The 21,544-nt window shown below is 44.6% G+C and overlaps 1 protein-coding gene and 1 long non-coding RNA gene across 6 annotated transcripts in view; one reads left to right on the top strand and one right to left on the bottom strand.

The window, feature by feature from the left end:
- FAM81A (family with sequence similarity 81 member A) overlaps positions 1-18,482 on the bottom strand; it is an 86,077-nt gene extending 67,595 nt beyond the window's left edge. For 2 of the 5 annotated variants that reach the window (XM_055278322.2, XM_055278325.2), the window contains exon 1: positions 17,527-17,661. The gene's annotated coding sequence lies outside the window, so the exon portion shown is untranslated. Of the gene's footprint in view, positions 1-15,678; positions 15,849-16,749; positions 16,791-17,177; positions 17,332-17,526; positions 17,662-18,155 lie in introns of those variants that run through there. The other 3 variants (XM_063639029.1, XM_055278323.2, XM_055278324.2) reach the window with 3 other exon arrangements.
- On the top strand, positions 14,122-17,036 carry LOC129482463 (uncharacterized). The gene is made up of 3 exons (XR_008657709.2): positions 14,122-14,236; positions 14,487-14,633; positions 16,877-17,036. It is a non-coding gene; the product is annotated as an uncharacterized lncRNA (long non-coding RNA).
- Positions 18,483-21,544: the final 3,062 nt, after the last annotated feature.

Raw genomic sequence — 21,544 nt, forward strand, 5'->3', positions numbered from 1 at the left:
TATTATGCTCTATTCTTTTTAGTTGTTTAATAGTCTAGCTCCCCTACTAAACGACATGCTCCTTACAGGCATGTTTCAAATCTTAATAAACACAGCGCTGACCTAGAAGAATCCATATATGTTTGTTAATGACTGAGTGAATGACCAGCACTTCCAGATCAGAAACTGCAGCAATAAAGATATGACAATACACTTTAGTTAAAAAGTATAATTATTTACCAAGACTGAATCCCAAATACTAGACACTCAAAATAAATATCTGAAAGAATGGGGACTTTGGCATCCCCTTCTCTGAAGGTCATTTCATCTACCTGAACGGAGCCACAAAAGTCAAGCCACACCACTGATTATCGGAGATGGCTTTTCAGAAGCAAACCCTCCTAAGATCTATGCAGCTCTATGACAAGAAATTTCATAAGGCATGAGCTCACAAGACACATTATTCAGAATGGGTGCCCTTTATGAATGTGGTGAGGATCTGCATATCTGGCAGGTCACTTGGTTTGTTAGCATCACAATTCTTTGCCAGAATGTGGAATCTATATTGCAGATGAATAAAGATTGATAATGGATAAGTCACAGGATTAAATAACCTCTCAAGCATTGTTTGCAGATCTTCCCGTTGTTAATTCTGGCTTACCTGCCTGAGGTTATCACCTCCTGTACGTTTATAAATCTGATCGCTGATACCACAGGTCTGTCTACAACCTTATCACACAGGTCTGGGGTTCATGCTGTTTTGATACTGCAGTGATTCCACTATATTAAACAATATATTAAACAATCTCCACTTTTTAAAGTTTTAAAATTGGGGGAAGTTGGGGGAAGGGACAGGTAGGTAAAGCAAGAAGAAAAGAATGGGAAGAAATAAGAAAAAATAAAATCCGGGGCCAGGCACTGTGGCCTGTAATCCCAGCACTTTGGGAGGTTGAGGTGGGTGGATGGCTTGCGCTCAGGAGTTTGAGACCAGCCTGGGCAACATGGTGAAATGCCATCTCTACAAAAAAAAAAAAAAAGTTAGCCAGGTGTGGTGGCACACACCTGTAGTCTCAGCACCCTGGGAGGCTAAGGTAAGCCCACGAGTTTGGGACCAGCCTGGGCAACATGGCAAAACCCCATCTCTACAAAAAATACAAACAAAAAAAAATTAGCCAGGTGTGGTGGCACACACCTGTAGTCCTACTTGGGAGGCTAAGGTGGGAAGGCTAAGGTGGGAGGATTTCTTGAGCCTAGGAGTTTGAGACCAGCCTGGGCAGCATATCAATACCCCATCTCTACAAAAAATATATAAAAAAAAATTAGCTGGGCGTGGTGGCGTGCACCTGTAGTCCCAGCTACCTGGGAGGCTAAGGTGGGAAAATCACCTGAGCCTGGGAGGTCAAGGCTGCAGTGAGCCATGACTGCACCACTGCACTCTAGCCTGGGTGACAGAGTAAGACCCTGTCTCAAAAAAAGAAAAAAGAAAAATAATCCAAATGCCCAAAATATGCAATATGTAAATAGAATTCAGGAGTTCACAGAAGAGTAAAGTGAAATGCTGTTATCTAAATCAAAATGATTATTTGTGATTTTGAGGATTCTATGAAGGGAGAAACAAAAAAGGAAGTAGATATACATAGAGATGAATATTTTAAAATGTTAACGAAAAAGAAGACATTAATGCCAACCAATTACTATAGTTTTATAAGTAATGTGACACTGAGTAGAAAAACCTGCCATACCATTTTAATGTAAAATGGTAAATGAATTTAATAAATTAAAATGACAATTTTTACTAAAGAGTTGAACACCAATCATGTAAAAACAGTTAATTTTTCATTTCACTATTAAAATATAGGATTGATACATTATGCCAAACCATCAGAATAAAAAATAGGCAAAGCATTGATGAACAAAGTGGTTGTCATATGATGGTAAAAAAAAACAAAAACAAAAACAACTATTTCCTTATAGCTAAAAACAGAGTGAAAGGATAGAGGGCAGGAACAGTGGAAGGTTCGTCTGGAAAGACAGCTGGATGTTGTTCCCTAACTCACCTCCAACAGCACCCTCAGGCCTTTGGACTTGATCCCCAGGCCCTGAGGAGTGATAGGAAGTTGTGGGATGGTAGAAGGCAAGGGCCTCCCAGGCAGGCAGGAGTCGGAGGAGATGGGGAGTCACAGTGGTGCATGCAGGCCCAAGGCCCTGGTGACTAGACTGGGAATTCAGGCACCCAGAGATGGGATCTGGCTGGAGTAGCAGCAGAGGTGTGGAGATTCACCTAGCACTTCTCATTCCTCTCTCTCCTCTTGCCTCTCTCCCTACCCTCTTCCAGCTCTTCTCCCTTACCTTCTTCCTGCCTCCTCTCTTCCATTTTTTTTTTTTTTGCTTTCCCCACCATTGAGTCCTCTTCATTTTCCTTTGCTCTTTCTCTTAACTTCCCATTTTTACTGCCTGTTTTCCTTCTTCTACTGTCTCTCTCATCCCTCTTTCTCTCACTCTCCCTTTGCACAACTACAGTCCAACATATTTTTCTCTCATAGAAAACATGGTAGTAGGATCAGAAAGGCTCTTGCTTCAATCCTGGCTTCCCCACTATCTGTATGATCTCAGTGGGCCCACCTTAGTTGGTTGAGTTAGGGGTCACATAACAGCTACTCACACATAACGTAACGAGTAACTGCTTACTCAAGAAGGTCAGGTACTCATGAAGCAGATTTACGTGCATTAGTTTCATTCACCCTCACAATCATTTGTAAAGTATTATACTCTTATTATCAACATTGAACCAGAGGAAACAGAGACTTAGAAATGTTCAGCAACTGACCCAACATCACGTGGCCAAGAAGGAGTAGAGCAGGGATTTGAACCTAGGACCTCAGCCTCTGCATCACCAGGCATTAGCCACAGGAGGCTATGGAATATCCAGAACAGTGTCTGGCCTTAGGGCACTGGATAAGCTTCCAGTAAGGGTTGGTTTCTTTCCCTTCCCTGGCTAATGTCCCTTTATGCACATCTGATAGAATACATATCTATTTTTTAAGATAAAACTTTCAGCCAGGAGCAGTGGCTCATGCCTATGATCCCAACACTTCGGGAGGCCAAGGCAGGAGGATCACTTGAGCCCAGGAGTTCAAGACCAGCTTGGGCAACATAGCAAAACCCTATCTCTACAAAAAATACAAAAATTAGCCAGGCATGTTTGTATATGCCTGCAGTCCCAGCTACTTAGGAGGCTAAGGTAGGAGGACCACCTGAGCCTGGTAAGTTGGAAGCTGCAGTGACCTGAGATCATGCCACTGCACTCCAGCTCAGGTGACAGAGTGAGACCCTGTTTCTAAATAAATAATATAATATAATATAATATAATATAATATAATATAATATAATAATACTTCATAGACTATGTGTATGCTGCATTTTCGAATTGACACTACATCATGAGCATGATTCCATACCAATATATAAAGATATACATCACCATTAAAAATTTTTTTGTGTGAGACAGGGTCTCATTCTGTCACCCAGGCTAGAGTACAGTGGCTTGGTCATAGCTCACTGCAGCCTCCATTTCCTAGGCTCAAGCAATCCTCCTGCCTCAGCCTCCAGAGTAGCTGGGACCACAGGCACTTACCACCATACCTGGCTAATTTTTCAATTTTTTACAGAGATGAGGTCTTACTATATTGCCCAGGCTGGCCTCAAACTCCCAGCCTCAAGTAATCCTCCCACCTTGGCCTCCCAAAGTGCTGGAATTACAGGCATAAGCCACTATGCTCAGCCTACATCACCATCTTTAATGCCTGGGTGATATTCCACTGAATGGATCTACCATAATTGTTAGCCAGCCCTTTAATGATGGACATTTTCACTGAAATAGCATTTACAATCAGGGATTAGTTCAGCTTCTTGGTATCTTATTTTCCTTTCCTTTGTTCTACAAAATGATGCAGGTAGTGTAGAAAGCCAATGGGGAAGACGGCAAAATTCAAGTTAAGATGAGACTCTGACAATGAAATCTGAAGAATCAGGAAGAGATGGGAACAGCTGATCTATAAAAATGATCCAACACTGCTGACACTCACTACTGAAATCGGCAAGCACTCATCATACTAGTTCAATATCCATCTTTGGCTCTACGCTGCATGCTCCATGAGGAGCTGTATTGTCCACAGCTATATCCCAAGCACCTAGCACATCAGAGCTAATCAGTAAATGTTTGCTGGGTGAGTGAATGTCCAGGAGAGATAACTGAATTGAAGTAATTTCATATTGTTGAATATAATCAATTAAATTATATTCTGGCTTGAGAATGAATGTGCAACCAGAAAGGAGGATGGTATACACAGCATGTCTACTAAAAGCAGAGTTTGAAGAGACAAAATGTATTGGTGACCAGATGTGGTGGCTCATGCCTATAATCCCAGCACTTTGGGAGGCCGAGGTGGACTGATCATTTGAGGTCAGGAGTTCGAGACCACCCTGGCCAACATGATGAAACCGCATCTCTACTGAAAATACAAAAATTAGCTGAGAGTGATGGTCCACACCTGTTATCGCAGCTACTCAGAAGGCTCAGGCAGAAGAATCACTTGAACCCAGGAGACAGAGGTTGCAATGAGCCCAGATCACACCATTGCCTTCTAGCCTGGGCTGGATAGAGTGAGACTATCTCAAAAAAAAAAAAAAAAAAAATTATTGGTGTTTTCAAGCACCTAAGAATCCAGGGCAGCAGGAAAAGTTCTATAATAGAGGGGGATGAATTAGGCTCTCATGGTCCAGTGACATTAGCCGTAAAGATAATCCTATTCACTCCTTGCCCTGAGTCCATACTCATCAACCACATCTTTTAGCTTCCCATATAGCTGTGCATAAAAGGAGAGTACACAGGAATCAGCAAACACAAGCCCAAGTCTATCTGCCAGCTACTTTTCTCGATGTGAATTAATATATTGGAATTTCACCTCCGATGGGAACCAGACTAGGTAAGTCAGCCCCCTGATAATCTCTGATCACCCTAACAATGCTGATTTACACCCATGACACTGGAACCCATGATGCTGAAACATGATGATCAAAACATGGTCCCTGCTGTGGTGGACAGACTCATAGCGTGCCCCCCAACACCATCCTTGTCTCTTAGTGTTCACACCTTGCATGGTCCTCTCCCTTTGAGTGTGGGTGGGACCTGTGACTTGCTTCTAACCAAGAGAATACAGCATCCAGAGACCAGCCAATTGACAGTCACCTGTACTCAGTGAGCAGTTGGAGTCAGCTGGGGTTCTAATACCAAACTACATAGGGTGTAATTCTGTTCACTGGAAATAGAATATTTATTTTATAATCTAAGTTTTAAGTCTAAATGATTTCCAAATGGCTGTCTTGCTTGGCAAATCTTAAAAGAATATTGAAGGATAAGAACTTGAATAAGTTTTGTTGTTGTTATTTTTAATATATGCAACATTGGCTCTGTTCTGGACAATGGAAGCAAATTATAAAATAAATCTAATTTGCCATAAGAGATAAAATCCCCCAGAGATACTATTTCGTCACATCAGACTGGCAAAAATCAAGTATGAAAAGATCAAGTATTGACAAGAATATATATGGAACAACAGGAACACAAGATGGGAGTGTGAATTGATACTACCACTTTAGAAAGCAATGTTGAATATCTAGTAAAGCTGAAGATGCACAAACCTAATGACCTAATAATTCTACTACTAAAAAATCCTCAAAAAACTTTCCAAATGTGCTCTTGAGAAGACACTTGCAAGAATATTTAAGGTAGCATTGTTTCTAATAGCAAAAAAATGAGGAGTGGGGAATGAACACCCATCATTAGGCAAATGGAGGAATAAACTATGATACATTCATGCAATGAAAGAGCAAATAGTATTGAAAATAAATGAATTAGCAGCTAGGTGCAGTGGCTCAGGCCTGTAATTCCAGCCCTTTGGGAGGCCGAGGCGGCAGATGGCTTAAGCCCAGGAGTGGGCCTGGGCAACATGGCAACCCCATCTCCATTAAAAAAAAAAAAAAAGAAAGAAAGAAAAATTAGCTGGGTGTGGTGGCACAAACCTATTGTCCCAGCTACTAAGGAGGCTGAGGTGGGAGGATCACCTGAGCCTGGGGAGGTCAAGGCTGCAGTGAGCAGTGATCTCACCACTGCATTCCAGTCTGGGCAACTGAGTGAGATTTTGTCTCAAAAAAAAAAAAAGGAAAGAAAGAGAAAAAGAAATGAATTATAATTACAAGTCCCAATGTGAATGAATCTCACAAATATATTAAGTGAAAAAAGTAAGCTGAAGAAGGATACGAACAGTATACAATGTCATTTTTATAAAGGTTTAAAACATGCCAAATAATATGCCAAATCTGTAACATCTAAAGATGAATGTGGAAATGACAAATACCAAATCAGGATCATATTTCTCTGTAAGTGAGAAATAGAGAGGAATAGGTAGACTACTTGGGGCTTTGACTAAATGTATCTTTTACTTCTTAAACTTAATTTTTCACTGTATCAATTTAAAAGAAATTACTTCTTCTTGCCCCCATTTAAAAAAAATATGTAAACCAAGAGTTCAAAGGGGAGTCAAATTGTTAGACTCTCCAGGGCATGTACAGAACTCACTCTTGCCCTATACCTTCTAGGACCATGAAATTGGAATTCCATGGCAAAAGTAACTAATCTCCATGAAATCTCTACTCTTAAAGCATTTTATCCACACTTAACACTATGTGATCTTAACTAGATGTTAATATTTCTATAAATGGCTATTGGTTAAATGTCCAACAATAGAAGAGCAGTTAGAACACAGCACATCCACTCAAAAGAATATCAACAGCTGGCCAGGCATGATGGATTACATGCCTGTAATCCCAACATTTTTTAGAGGCTGAAGTAGGATGATCGTTTCAGGCCAGCAGTTCAAGACCAGCCTGTGCAACATAGCAATGCCCCCGTCTCCACAAGAAAATAACAATAAAAAATAAATTAGCCAGGCATGGTGGCGAACACCTGTAGTCCAAGATACTCAGGAGCCTAAGGCAAGAGGATTGCTTGAGCCCGGGAGTTCAAGGCTGCATGACACTGCACTCCAGCTTGGGCAACAGAGCTAGCTAGATCTTGTCTCTAAAAAAACTAAAAAACAAAAAAAACAGCTAAGAATATATTTATGTATTTATGTCCTTGCTATAATGTTAAGGTAAAAAAGAAAAAAAAACCCACCAAGGTGGATTTATAGTATACTTTATCTATCTATCTATCTATCTATCTATCTATCTATCTATCTATCTAAACATCCTACAATGCACAATAGTACACATTATTTAGAACTATAACCAGGGCCTGGAAGCCAGCGCTTTGCTTCAAGGCACCACAATTTAGATGGTGCAAACATTTAGACTAATGAGTTTAAAGGACACTGCAATTTCTTTTTTTTCAGGCAGAATCTTACTCAGTGGCCCAGGCTGGAGTGCTGTGGCACAATCTCCATCCACTGCAACATCCACCTCCCGGGTTCAAGTGATTCTCCTGCCTCAGCCTCCCGAGTATCCGGGATTACAGGTGCATGCCACCACACACAGCTAATTTTTGTATTTTTAGTAGAGACGGGGTTTCGCCATGTTGTCCATGCTGGTCTCAAACGCCTGACCTCACATGATCTGCCCACCTAGGACTCCCAAAGTGCTGGGATTACAGGCCTGAGCCACCACTCCCAGCCAATCCTGCAAATGTTGAAGTTATCTACTACCACTACCACTGCCACCATTACCACATCCTTCTCCTCTTGCTCCTTCCTCTTCCCTTTCTCCCCACAGTGAGAAGACTGCTTGACCATGGGCCAGCAAAGATGGATGAGGCAGGAGACTCAAAGCCAAGGACAAGGCAACCACTGCCCTGCTGAGTGCCCAGGCCACCAATTATCTGCCTTCCTTTTCTCCTGTATCTGAGGCCTCCTCCCTCTATGCCTAGATGCCTCCATGGTCTTGAGGCTACCTTTAATGCTGTTTCCCCCTGCCCTCCCTTCACTCATCCTCCTACCAACTTTCCCCCTGCCAAATTGCTGGAATTATCTCTGTGGTGTGGATAGTTGTTATCTGGATAAATCATGTGCTTCGGTAAAAGGAGGAGGAAGAGGGCTGTGCAACTGAGGTCAGGATGCCTAATTTCCCAAGCCAATGTATCTAGATTGACAAGGCTAAAGGAAGGACCAATGCTAATACCAGGAGCTTTCCACAAATTAACCACACTGTCCCAATTGGGGAAGTGCCTCCAAATTATGTGCAAAGGAAATGAAAACAGTGCAAATAAGCATACTCTGTCTCCTTCATAGGCAGCTCTTCTCTCCCCACTCCTGACCAGAATTTTTTAGAACAGCTGAGCAGTCCTTGGAAGAAATATACTGGGCTAGCATATTGAGGAATGCACATGGCATTATGGTTTTGAGGCTGATCTGGGGAAAGCTGGGTAAGTCGTCGAGGCCTTACATGGTCTCTAAGACATTGGGCATCCTCACACCAAAATATCTGTCCTTAGGCCAACAGCAGATGTAGCTTACCTGACACATCTTGACATTTTTTCAACTGTACATTACCTCAGCAACCCAGAAATCCTACGACCATCTTGGAGAGGGTGAGACAAGGATTCTAGGATTAGAAGTATTAGTACAGTCATATCTTTTAAAACAGTGGAAAGAAATAAATTGAAATGTAAATAGTGGCACTGGGTACATTTTTATTCTGCTTTTCCTTATTTTCAAAATACTGTAACAAGTATGCTATATTCACAATGACACAAATTTAAATAAAACCTTCTTGAAGAAAACAATGAACCAGCAAACGACAATAATAACAAAAAGCATAAATTGCTCATTTACAGCTATCAAAACCAAGAAACAAGCCTGATTCTGGGCTTTAAAGACTATGGTTTAGTTAAAAGAAGTTTGCTATCAATTTTTACTTTCGTTTCCTCGTGGGCACAGAACAAGGCTTGAGGCTGGTGCTCTCATCAAAGCTGGGACTGAAGCCTGGATCGCCTGTGCATCAGGGAATCAGCATGTTGTACAGGTCCAGTGGTTCTGGAGTGATGCCAGCACAGTATTCCAAAAACTCGAGGTTCCAGGAAAACTGCAAGTCCCTCCAAGGGGTCCCAGAGCAGATACTTTCAATGCCCTTTGTGAAAATGGCCTTGAGTCCACTTAGCAAGACTTGCATTCTTTCCCCTCCATTCTATCACATTCATAAAGGGAATTCTGTTGGAGGTAGAAGGGTGAGGGGTGATGTGTTTCTGACCCACAAAGGTGAACTTTAGAATGCTTACAACATTTGACAGTGCTCTTCCAGCCAGTGCAGAGATTTCTGCATAAATGAAGGGAGGCGGTCAATCTGCAATACACACATGGCCTCTGTCAGGTCCAGACAGATTTACAGACAGACCTCTAGAACCCAATGACTGGTCTCTGATGTTGCTTCAATCCACTCTCCACAGCTTAGAATGTTAACATTTTTAGGAGAACCCTTGCAAAAACAGATTGGTTTTTGTTCTCCTCTGTTAATAACAGCTATTTTGAAATGCTATTTAAATCTTCTATTGTTATTTGAACTTTTCATGGATTATGTCTCCCCAGCTGAGCTGCTGTAGGGCAGCGGGAACCACATCCTACAGGAACCTGTAATCTCCACGAAGCCTGGCACAGTGCCTCTTCACGGACACTCATACCTATTTGCTCATTCGCCTTTTTGTTTTTCTAATTTGGGAAAACCCACTGTTTTCATGGTTGAGTTGCTCTACCCAAATGACATATCGATTGCCGACCGAAGGTGCCCTTCCAGCTGTGAGCTCGGCGGAAGGCTGGAGGTCACCCTGCAGTGGGCCTGGGCACTCACACCAAAAAAGAAGTCATTACTTTTAGGGTGTTTTACTATGATCAACAGCAATATTTGGCAACTTTCTTTCTAGCATTAGAAAAAATACATTACCAAATGTTAAAAAAGGAATCTGCCAAGTGCAACAGCTAGAAGAGAAAAAATATTATTGAAAGCCCATGTAAACTCTCTACCTACTAAACTAGCAGGGGAAAGCACGATTCTGTGTACTGTCACAGACAGAATGCTGGTGGTGACTTTTGGTTCTACCCTCTACGAATCGCTGGCTGAAAAGCTAAGAATTTAGGCTTAGAAGAAAGATCCAGTCTCCAGTCTATGCCCTTTTTCTCACACTCAGAGACAGGAAGCTGGAATTCTCTCCTTAACATGGGAGTCTTTTACTCTTTTACATGGAGTAACGACTTGAGTACAGCACATTAATTTTATAACTATTTTAGGAGCAGGGGAGGACTCTTGAGTTTTTCCAGAGATAATTAAAACTGGGGGAGAAAAGAAACCTGAAATAAACAAAAAACAAGCTGAAGGCACCAGGGGTTTCTGAATAACATCTTCCCGGTTCAACAATTTTAAGAATTCCATAATGCGAAAGCAACCCCCACACATTCTCTCCCACATAAACATGCTTTTTATTTAAGCCACAATCAGCGACGGCAACAGAATGTCTTGCCTGCACTTCTGTAGTTGCTTCATCCAGAGAGAATGTCTTCTCCACAAACGCGTTCTGAAGTGGGGCAGGGGGTGACCACCGGTCAGCAAATGCAGACATCCTCAGGGAGGAAGACTGAAGTTCCCAGTAAGCTCAGCAGCTCGCCATCCGGAAATCCGAGTTTTCACCACACTGAGATCTGACTTTCAACCTCAAGTACCAATGTTCCCTTGGTAGCAACTGAAAATTTTAGGCTTTTTGATATTTATCAACCAGCACATTCCTAGTAATTTTCCTAGTGTACCAGAAAGAGGTAATTATGTTCCTTCCGATAAACCATTTTATTATCTCTGATAGCTACATTTTTAAAATAACAAGAACCACTGAGCTATGGAAAGAGTCAACAAAAGACCACCAAGGCATAAAAAGCAATTGGGTTTTCTCTTTTTCCAAAAATCACCTGCTTTTATATGGAAAAACTCATGGAACATAAAACTACATCCAATAAGTCAAAAAATAAAATAAAACAATCACTAGGGAGAAGGAGGACAGTAGAAGAGTTACTAAGAGAGAGGAAAAGACAGAAAGAGCGAAATACGGGAGGAGAGAAACAGTGAGTAGAGTGGGGAGGCAGTGCTGAAGGACAGCAGCGGAGAGAGAGGAGGCCAGACAGCCAGAGGAGGCAGGTGGCTCCAGGGCTCCCAGGGAGGAAGGGAGCTGGAGAAACTACTCCTCTCACATTCAGCTGCTCATTTGGCGTGTGAAGAACTAGATGGGCCATTTTTAATATGCTATGTTAGTTTCTCTACTCTTTTTTAAAAAATCAAATATGCTCTTTCTTTGTCTTGACACATACACACGACGTTAAGATGTCATCAGAGAAGAATCATTTTTTCCACTTACAACATGAAAATGCCTTCTCAAATTATCCACCGTTTTACTAAAAAGATCCTATTTTGAGCCAACACCCACCTGACTCTTCGGGTAAAGCATGGGTCTCACATCCACCATCGCATACCACGTGCTAGCAGACAGCTCCATGGTTATTCTGTGCACTTGCTTAATGATTTCATCAAATAATTTAGTCCAGTCAACAAATATTCATTGAGCCTCTAGGGTGCTGAACAAGACACAGCCCCCGCACTGCAGGAACTTCTATTCTGCAGGGAAATAACACTAGCAAGCCACCGTGCAAGAATGGAGGGGCTGGTCAGTGCCACTGGGCAGAAGGCAGGATCAGTTTGAACTGGGCCATCAGGAAAAGCATTTGAGAAGCAGGCATTTGAGTCTAATATTCAAAAGGGTAAATGATGTGAATTCAGAGCAGCATGAGAAGGGGTGGAGAGGGGGCAAAGCAGAGGAAATACTGATTGGTGAGGACTATGGGACCCTTGGGTTCCTGTTGCTAAGCAGCGGCCAATTAGGCTGGAACAGTAGATTGAGGCCAGTGTGCACAGGCCTTCACTCCACAACTGCCCCAAACAGGAGAGAGACAGTAGGCACAGAAAGCAAAGGACGAATGGAGGGAGACTGTGCAGGGGACACCTCAACTTGACTCAATGACTGTCTGGTGTGGGAGTGCAAGGAACAGAAAGTCAGAATAACCCCAGGTGTTCAAGCTCTGGTTACACAGAAGAGGATGATGGCACCAACGTCATCAAGGAATGCACTGAGAGGGACACACTCCACTACTCATGAGAAACATCAGACAAGGCCAAGCTACAGGACATTCTACTACATAACTGACCTGCACCCTTCAAACGTGTCAAGGTTCACGAGAGACAGAATGACTAGGAAATGGTCCCAGATTAGAGGAAATGAAAGAGGTATGACAACAAACGTAACACATCCTGGATTGGATCCTGGACCAGAAAACATCTTTTTTTTTAAAAGATCTTTTTGGCCAGGTGCAGTGGCTCATGCCCATAATCCCAGCACTTTGGGAGGCCGAGGCGGGCAGATCACCTGAGGTCAGGAGTTCAAGACCAGCCTGGGCAACGTGGTGAAACCTTGTCTCTACAAAATTACAAAAGTTAGCCGGGCATGATGATGGGTGCCTGTAATCCCAGCTACTCAGGAGGCTGAGGCGGGAGAATTGCTTGAACCAGGGAGGCGGAGGCTGCAGTGAGCCAAGATCGTGCCTTCGCGTTCCGCCCTGGGCGACCGAGCAAGACTCCGTCTCAAAAACAAAACAATAAAGATCTTTTTTTCTCCTCTTTTGCCATGAAGGACATTATTAGGTCAATAGATGACACATGAATAAGGCCTATTGGTTAGATAATAGCTCTTAATGCTAATTTTCTGATTTTGGCACTTATACAAGAAAATGTTCTTTTTAAAAGGAAATATACACTTGAGTATTTAGGGGGAAAAAGGGGTATCATGTCTACAACTCACTCTAAAATGGTTCAGGGAAAATGACAACATATGCACGTGTATGTGTGTATATGTGTGTGTGTATACATATGTGTGCATACATATGTGTGTGCATAAACACACAGATACACAGACACAGAGAGAGAGAACGAGAGAATATGATAGAGCGAGAAAGGTAAAACAAGTGTGGTAAAAATTAATATTTAGAGAATTTGGTTGAAAGGTATGTTGGGAATTATTTTAATTATGGCGACTTTTTCTTTTCTTTTCTTTTCTTTTTTGTTTTTTGAGAGACGGAGTCTTGCTCTGTCGCCCAGGCTGGAATGCAGTGGTGCGATCTCGGCTCACTGCAACCTCCACCTCCTGGGATCAAGCGATTCTCCTGCCTCAGCCTCCTGAGTAGCTGGGATTACAGGCACTCACCACCATGCCCAGCTAATTTTTGTATTTTTTTTAGTAGAGACGGGGTTTCACTATATGTTAGCCAGGCTGGTCTGGAACTCCTGACCTCAGGTGATACACCCGCCTCGGCCTCCCAAAGTGCTGAGATTACAAGCATGAGCCACTGTACCTGGCCAGTTATTGCAACTTTTCTGTAAATTTGAATTATTCAAAGTAAAAGGTTTAAAAAGGGGAAAAATGATTACAGAAGCCAGGAAGACAAGGTAGAGACAAAGCAGTCAGGTTTCTGAGTATTACATGCTGAGTGAAATGTGGGCAACAGCTCAGGGCCCAAAATATAGATTTGAAGTACCTGGGGGCCCTGGGTAAACAGGATTAAAAGTGGGGCTCTGAGGTCAGACTGGTGGAGTCCCTTTCCCAGGTCTGCTCCTTGAAAGCAGTGTTTTCTTTAAGTTATTCAAATCTCCCTCGACTTCAATTTCTGCACCTACATAACGGGAGTAATCAGAGTCTCTGCTTCACAGAGTTGGAGTGAGGATTAGAGGAAGTAGTACAAGTGGGCGAGGGCGCCCAGTGAGGCGCGGGGAAAGCGCCCAGTGCTCTTTAAATACTACTGCGGGCTCAGAGGTGAGGCTGGGGCAGGGAGAAGGGAGGAGGAAAAGGAAAGGGAAGACCAAGGACAGGATCTCACAGCATCCCCGTGTCTACAGGCCAGGAAGAAAAAGGAAACAAATGAGGTTCGAGTGGGCCTGGACAACCAGCGTCATGGAGACAGGGAGAAAGAGAGGCACAAAGGGCTGACTGCTGCCAGGAGACGCAGGGCAGGGACCAAGGAGGGGAAAGACAGGGCAAAGGCCTCAGATCTGCAGCCAGGACACCTACGACAGAGCCCCCTGAGGAAGCAGTTTCAACAGAAAAATGAGGGTGAAACCAGAACAGGTGAGTGGACAAAGAAGAGAACCTGAGGACAGTTCAACAGAGTAGCAGGGTCAAGAACAGTGCTACCCCACACGATAGCCATTGGCCCTATCTGACTACTTCAATTGGATTTAAATTAGTTTAGAATTTACTAAAATGGAAAACTTGGTTCCTCAGTCACACTAGCCACACTTTGTGTGCTTAAGAGCCACATGTGGATAGTGACTACCATATGCGACAGTGCAGATATAAAATATTTTTCTCACCACAGAAAATTCTACTGGACAGAGCGAGGACCCCACCACAGTTTCTTATGGGAAGGATGACCCATATGGTGGAGTAAGGGTTGGGGCGGATTAAGGAAGGACCAAAGACGCTGGAGAAGAGGAATAACAAACGCAGCCAGTTCCCAAAAGAGGTGAGAAGGAAGGAATCAAGTCCAGAGAATGAAGAGTGTGGAGTGCATGTGGATTAACCCTGGGGAAGGGACTTGTAGACATTTTCTTCCTTTGAGAAAGACGAAATAAAGAAGGACAAAGAGAGGAAGAAAAAGATGCTTGGGGGCCTTGAGGAAGGTAAAGTGAGAATTTATCTGGTGAAATTAGAGCCAGCGTAAATTTTCAGTGGAACCTGTCCAAAGGTCTTTGTGACTTCCTCCTGGATAATGTGGCAGGCTAGGAGAAGAATAAGCAGGCAAGGGGGGTTGATTTTGGATTGAGGACTGGAATATGAGAAGCCCAACACTTTGAAACAAAGGATTCTGGGATCCCAGACAGAACGGAAACGGCTAGCAACCTACATGCCACAAGTGGAGAAACAGAGTCACAGAGGAGCTGAAGGATTGGAACAGCAAGTACTTAAGGGACCAGGGTCCTCAGCGATGGTTAAAATCCAGAGCAGTATGTGGGTCGTATCAGCTAAGTAGGCTGAAGTCCAAGTTCAAGATCTCGAAGGCTCAGTCTTCTTCAAGACTGAACAAGTCCAAGATGTTAGTTGAAGCAAAGTGGAAACTGAGGCTATAGGAATAGATGTTGAGGAACTTCAAGGTCAAAGAATTAAGAGAGCTTCAATACAAACCCCAAAGTCACTAGCAAGAGACAAAGCAGAGAAGAGAATGAAGCTGGCTGCTCACGTTTTTTGTTTGTTTATCACTTTTTTGAGGCATCAAGTGACGAGATCCCCACTGTACCTGAGTGTACATCAGAATTGCCCAGAGAGTTCTGTTTCTCTCTTCATCGTCTCCTGCTGCTCCTCCTTTTGGGGTTTGTTTTTAAAGTAGGGATTTTTAGGTCTTACTCCCCCACCCTACCCCAGCCCTCAATGATTCTAATTTGGTATATTTGAGGGAGTCTAAAGACCAAGTTTTTCAAAATGTCCCAGGTGATTCTGAGGAGCCCCCAGGTTTGGGAAGCACTGGACCAGAAGATAAGAAGGAGGGTAGGGGCATAAGTAGACAGCACTACCTTCCGAGAGGAGACTTGGTTGGTGATGGTGCATTGGTTTGGAGGCAGCACTAAGGAGCAAGCGGAAGAGCATCCCTACTCTGGTGAGACGGCAGAGGACACTAGAGAAGGTTCTTCTGCGGGAAGTTGTTCACTCAGGCTCTGGTGCTCGGGAGAGAAGGTGGGCTCAGCTACAGAAAAAATGAAAATGCAAGAGTGTGGCTGCAGGGTACAAGAAACAAGACATTGAGAGCCAGGTCGGAGTGACACAGCCTAGTGGCCTGCAGAGAGAGGAGGCTAAATAATGCGCTAATGAGGGTTCCAAGCACCATGTGGTGTGCTTCATTAAATGGTTGGTAGGGCTTCGTGGTTGAATCCCTGGGCACTAAGGATTTTTCTATCCGTATGCTATCAGATTTCTAACATGTAACACATTAAAGGTTATTAAGCCCTCAGGTAAACAAGCTTGCAGAAGCTTAATCATTAGCATTGGAAACTGTCCTCCCAACCCACGTTCTTATATAGATGAAATCAGATTCGAATGAAAATCAAGGGTAGCCTTTAAGTAGAAAGTCAGAAGGGGCAACCAGGGGTACCTGTGAGAGGGTACTTCCTCCATTCCCCTCCGTGGAAGAGGGAAGTTTATAGACAGTGGATATGGAAGGCGGCCTAAGTGTCTTTTTTTTAGTACCAGTCAATGCTAAAAATAGGATAAGTGCCACAGAACCCCCCCAACACACACACACACACACACACACACACACACACACACACGCACATTCAGTGACAGAGCCCAGAAGGCAGATACAATGTGCAAATCTGGGGATGGTTCTCAATAAAGAATATATTTACTCTACAAACCTAACTCTTATTTTAAAAGCAAGTTGCAAATGTTTGCCCTTGCTTCTGAGAGAGCTGCACTTTTGTGGATTCGAATTCTAGCATTATTTCTGGTTACTCCTACGAAATAATTTCTAACACTGCCGTACACAGACTTTAAGCTGAGGACGAGAGCGCACGCGCACATACGCACACACACACACGCGCGCACACACACACATAAACCTCGTGCACATTGAAGAAATGACTCACTTAATTTGCTGCTGCCTGCCACGATTGGGTTTTGATTTTACCTGTTCAAATACAAAGTTTCCTATTAGATTAACTACAAGAAAGACGAACTTAGGAGCATTAATCCTGATTTTGTTCATGTCTTTAGGGCACCTAAGAGGTTTTAACCTGTGCATCTTAAGAAGCCATTCTCCGGACCACCGACTGCTTGCTCCATAATCTTCCAGACAACGATAACATTTCTTATCACTTTAGGAGCCAATTAATGGAAACCCCTCCTAGAATAAACATGGTTAAGCTTTGCATCTCCGGTACCTGCAGAACCGTACTTTAGGGCTCTTTCTCGCAGTAGGATGGCACAACAGCATTCTGGAACTGCAAAGACCCCCAGCCCCTCCTTTGAAACATGAGAAAAAGCGAAGGGGCGGAAGAGCAGATGGTTAACCTACCCAAGGTCACTCACTCTTGAGTAGTGGGTCGGCTGACTCGCCTTTACCCCTGGCAATCCGTGCACCACCCCAGCTCCCCCAAACAGTCCCTCCGGGCGTCGGTTGGTTCGCTAGCATGCAGCCCCCGCGAAAATGCAACGCCAGTTGCGCTCTGTGCCCAACTTCAGCCCTTCGCGTCACATGCAGTTAACCCTCTCGCCCGCGACATGTCACATGGGCCACGCGCAGCTCTCTCTACCCCACGCCTATCTCCTGAGAGGCTGCCCCAAGGTCACCGGCCGTTCCAGGGAGCTCCCGCCGCCCAGCCCCAGCGGCCGCCCGGCCGGGGTTCCCGGAGCGCGGCACTCACCGGCGCGGAGGGTGGGCGCGCCGCGGCTGCCCATGTCCTCGCCGGCGCGGCTGGGTGCGGCGGCCGCTGGCGCTGGCTGAGCAGGGCGCCCGGCTGCGGGCCCGCGCCGCGGGGAGCGCCGTCCAATCAGCGCGCGCCTGCCGCCTGGCCCGGCGCGCGGCCCGGCCGGGTTCGCGGCTCCAGGGGGGCGCGAGCCGCTGCGCGCCGCCCGAGCCGCTTCCGGGCGCGTTGCCTGGACGCGGTTGCCGTGGCAGCCCGAGCTGGAGGCTTTCCCCGCGCACCCGCGCCCAGCCTGGCGGCGCCGCCCCTCCTCCCTCCTCGTTCCCACACTCAAAATAGCCTCTGCTCGTCGCTGCTGTTTCCCACAGAGCTCGCATCCAAGCGCCTTGGAGTTGGCGGGCGGGGATTTCGCTCATTGGAAAATAAATCCTGTTGTAGGGATGGCTGATTTGGAGAGGTGTTGAAATGGTGCCTGATGGAGATCATAGCCATGGTGGTGGCATTGCAATTCTCTCCAGAGCCCCAATATACCTTATTTACTAAACCGCTTTCCCACAAAAATAGTTCTCTCCCCCTCCCCACCTCAAACTGGGGAGAAGTTATTTGATTAGGCCACGGTGACGCCCCACCTGTGCAGGTGAACGAACCCTCCGGGGCTGCCGAGTGTCATTTACTGAATCGCCTTGACACCTGCAGTTGGGACCCAGGATCGTGTGTCATCGCAGCAGACACGACGCGAAGAAGAACGCGAACACCCCTTCTCTTCCTAGCCCTTTCTTCTCCCATCAGCTTCATCCGCTCCCAGCGCGTCCTGGCTCTTTCCACCTTCCTCTAGATTTTGGATTCTCATCAGGACGCACAAGCCCATTCACTCATAATTGTGCTTCCTCTCGGTGGGCGGCATTTCAGCGGAGTTGGGGGGGACACGACCTTTGCCTCATCTGGTTCGTGCTTCCTTCGCAGACACTGGTACTTACCCAGTACTGGGGCTCCTGTCTGTCTCCCCGCCCCCAGCCTGAGCACTTCCAACCCAGGGGAAGGAGCCCGACATGGTAGAAGAGCCCGAACTGTGGATTGGGCTGAGCGGTTTTGGAATCCTCTCTCCGGCAGGATTATTATTTAGGGGCTGTTAGTATTAAGGACTGTTATTTGTGTGTGATCTTGGGTATTCTGCAACTGTTTCCTCACCAGTAAAACGGGCTAATACCCTCCACAAAGCGCTAATGCATCTGTAACATTCATTCAGCCAACAGTATCTATTGGATGGCTGCCAAGTGCTAGAAACTATGCTTAGCCCTGAGACACAATGGTGAAGATGAAAGAGAGACACATCACTTTCTGATCCCACAGAGCCTAGAGCCTGACGAGCATTCATCAAATAATCACAGACACATGTAACACTGCCGTTGTGACCAGGGGAGTAATGGCCGTGAGTCTTATGTGTAGATCTGATCTAAAAGCATCTCTTTAGTGCTGCAAAAGCTCAATGATTATTCTTTCCTTTCTCGGTTAGATTCCCACTGCCTGGTGCATGGTATGTACTAGGTAAATACATGTTGAATTGGATCCTATGTCATGGTGATCACACTGTCACTCAGCTTCCCAGTGACCTTCTGGCTGTAACTTGCCACAACATCTGGAAAGGTGTGCATGTGTTAGCAGAAAGTACCCATTCAAACCTAGAGTCCATCACCAAGAGTCTAGAAAAAGGTTCAAAACATTTCTTGCCTGTCTCCATCAGGGTGCCTTTCAGTGCATATGGAGAGCATGTCAGATGGACACATGACGTCCCCTCTGTCTTGTTTCCTCCTCTTCTTATTACTCTACTCTTTCCCGGCCCACCCCAATACTGACCCTATTCCCTCTACTACTTGAGGTGCCAGAGCCTCAAGGCACCCATTCCTGGCTTCCTGGTAGAGGGATAGTAGATCCTAATATTCCTCAGAATGGAGCACCTATAAAACAGAGGAAGTGCCTTCTTACTTCTGGCCATCGAAACCGAACTTTGATTTTTCATTTGCTGCAAGACTCCCTCACTCTCAAAGGTAGGGAAGGAGAGGAGCTGGAAGGTGAGGGGCTCTTGCCATATGTAGGCACCTTCTATTTAGGCTGACTTTCATTTCCTTTTTAAAAATCATAACAATTAGCAAATAAGACAAATAATTATATTAATAATTATTTCAAAACATGAATTTCTGATAAGAACCGGGCTTTCAAAGTGGTCTTGAATCAGGCCCATGACTTCCCACTTCTTATCTGTCTTTTTTCTGAAGTGATTTGTTTTGAATCCCAAGGGGACAAAATCTAATGCACAATGATTAAGCCTACACTACTTTCTTTCCAACTCTTTCCCTATTTCTGTAGGCTAATTGCAATGAAATATCCATTTTTTCCAGAATCGCTTTGATTGTAACTCATTACAGGATATGGAGATTTTCTTGCATTACTTCAATTAAAAAGCCATGATTTATTACAAATTATTTTATGCTGCAAAGATTACCAAAAAAATTATCAACGAGAACAATTCTATATACCTGATGGCTGTAATACTATTTACAAAGCAGTCATTTAAATACAAATTATTTGTTCAGTATATTATACTAGACACCATGGAAACTGGTTTTTCTTCTTTCTTTTGAGACAGTCTCACTCTGTCACCCAGGCTGGAATGCAGTGGCTCTTGATCTTGGCTCACTGCAACCTCTGCCTCCTGGGTTCAGGTGATTCTCCTGTCTCAGCCTCCTGAGTAGCTGGGACTACAGACGTGTGCCACCATGCCCAGCTAACTTTTTTATTTTTAGTAGAGAGGGGATTTTGCCATGTTGGCCAGGCTGGTCTCGAACTCCTGACCTCAGGTGATCCACCCACCTCGGCATCCCCAGGTGCTGGGATTATAGGTGTGAACCACTGCACCCAGTCCACTGTGGGAATTTTTTTGTTTTGTTTGTTTGCTTGTTTGTTTGAGACGGAGTCTTGCTCTGTCGCCAGGCTGGAGTGCAGTGGCGTGATCTCGGCTCACTGCAACCTCTGCCTCCCGGGTTCAAGCAATTCTCCCACCTCAGCCTCCCGAGCAGCTGGGACTACAGACGCACGCCACCACGCCCAGCTAATTTTTGTATTTTTAGTAGAGATGGGGTCTTGTCATGTTGGCCAGGATGGTCTCCATCTCTTAACCTCGTGATCCACCTGCCTCAGCCTCCCAAAGTGCTGCGATTACAGGCATAAGCCACCACACCCGGCTGGAATTGTTTAAGTGATTTATTCCATGCTGGGCGCTGGTTCTACTTGTGTCTCTGCACTGCCACTAGTCATGAAGATTAGATACACACGACATCTATAAGGATAGTAAGTAGGCTCCTCTAGGTAGGTAGAGGTCAAGGGCTTGCGTAGGTCAACGTGGTGTTTATAAGAAGGCTGGAAAGCAGTTGGGCCAAGGCTGTGGTGAGTTTCAGATGGATAAAGAGTTAGCACTTTGTTTTGTCCTCAGCAATTCTCAACCGTGGTTTGTAGAGATCCATTGCATTTCTACAGCATCCAGTCTTTTCTTAACCCACAGCAATCTGATAACTAAAAAACACTCCTGAGGGTCACCAGTGACTTTCTATTCACTAAATTTTCTTGGCTTTCTGCAGGACTTGTCCCCTGGAAACTTTCTGCCCTTGAGTCTTCTCATCTGTGTCTTCTCTGACACTGTCCTCACCCTTTCATCTCTGGGTCTTCCTCATTGCTCCCTGTGGGAACCTTCTTCCTCCTCCTGGTCCCTACATATGACTATTCCTTGTGGTCCAATTCTTTGGCACTCTATTATTGAGAATGAACAGTGTGAACCCCACAAAGGTGGGGTTCAGACCTTGGGACATTATCCTGTGAATAACCAACTAAAAGCTTGGGTTAATAACCAATTAACACAATACGTTATTCTCTATGGCTGTTCTTTGTTGGTTTCTTTGTTGCTAATAGTAATACAGAATTGAGAAAATTCCTCTTTTCCTCTTTTATTTATAGAAATTATAGATTT

Source organism: Symphalangus syndactylus, chromosome 5, assembly GCF_028878055.3.
Source record: "Symphalangus syndactylus isolate Jambi chromosome 5, NHGRI_mSymSyn1-v2.1_pri, whole genome shotgun sequence".
NCBI lineage: Eukaryota > Metazoa > Chordata > Mammalia > Primates > Hylobatidae > Symphalangus > Symphalangus syndactylus.